The sequence below is a fragment of the Acyrthosiphon pisum genome, chromosome X (assembly GCF_005508785.2).
Source record: "Acyrthosiphon pisum isolate AL4f chromosome X, pea_aphid_22Mar2018_4r6ur, whole genome shotgun sequence".
NCBI lineage: Eukaryota > Metazoa > Arthropoda > Insecta > Hemiptera > Aphididae > Acyrthosiphon > Acyrthosiphon pisum.
In genome coordinates this window covers 2,198,062-2,199,628 of record NC_042493.1, presented here as the reverse complement: position 1 = coordinate 2,199,628, position 1,567 = coordinate 2,198,062, and positions in this window count along the sequence as shown.

Sequence of the window (1,567 nt, the reverse complement as noted above, 5' to 3'; positions counted from 1 at the left end):
CTATTACTAAACTGTTAAAGCCTTAACAATATTATTACAAAACTAGAAAATTTTTTTTCCATTAATCATACTGAATAATAATAACTAGGTATTAAAAACAATTTATTTTAGTAGCTACTGCTAGATAACAGTTTAGGTACATTGTTTTGGGGGAAAATTATCTTGATACATTTATTTAAGCTGGTTTACATTAATGATCTGAATCTTGTTCAAGATTTATTTTTAAGAGTACTACATAACTACACTTACTTTTGTGGATTATTTAATTCAAGACTGACAATCCAATTGGTATTTGATATTGAACTAAACAAATTCAACCATTCAATTGCATTTTCCATATCAATTAAGTTCGCTCTAATAATAATATTTTGTTTTTCTAAGTCTGACTTTGACCAATCAATTTCACATTGTCTTATTATGTTTTCAATTAAAGACATTTTTAATTAAATAGAAATAACAATTAATAACGAAAAATAAATTAGCAAATTAGCATTATCATTATTTTTAATATTTAAATATATTATTATACTATTTTTAATAATAATCAAATAAATTAGCAAATTAAATTTATCAAAATTTAAATATATTATTATATTATTTTATAATAATAATTAAATAAATTAGCAAATTAGCATTATCAATATTTTTAATATTTAAATATATATTATTTATAATAATAAACAAATAATAATAAAACGCGCGCCATTTAAATGAAAAACGATTATAATTGATAATAATTAAATATTGGCGCGAAATTCAAATGGGCCAATGAAATGCGCGTATTAATGTACGGCGCTGGGGCTATAGAGGCTTTGTCAATACGCGACCGGGCAGTCGTGTACAAATCATATTGCCGACGTCTAACCTGTTCTTTATAATCGTGCGTACACCGTAGACCCCGTAATCGCCTGACCTAGTTAGTTCACCGACGACCTTTGCCGACTTACGGCCCATCGTTGTGTCGTTGCTCTGGCCGATTTACGGCTCTCGTTGCTTTGTGTTCGTCGAAACTTTGTGTGTTCGTTTACGCTACGCGCGTCGTCCAATCGTCGTAATAATATTATACCGAATTATATTATTCGCTTTGCCTCCATAGGTTGTACGTCGCCGTTCTCGTTGGTCTCATTAATTATTGTTGTATTTTGACACGGTGCCCGGTCGCTCGACGGTATACGCGTGCTATCTGTAATAGTCTCTATTAATCGCGTAATAAATACGCGCGTAATTATTATTGTACGATGTTTTATTGATTATATAGTCCAGTCAAATTAGACAAAAAACTTACAAAGATTGGAACTAATTCCTCAATAGCTGAGTTATGGTACATAATCAGTACATAGCAGGCTGATTGACATACTAAAAGTCCCCAGACATACCCCTTGTGCATAGCTCTCCATCCCTTAAAAAGGGGGTGCGTACCCTCTTTTCAATTTTACACTATAACTTATTTAATTTTAGACTTACGACTAAAAAGTATAGAACAAAAACTAAAGGCCGTAAAATTTTCCATAGAAATATGTCATTTTGTATACTTAAATGATAACAGAATAGCGGTAAGTAAAATTTT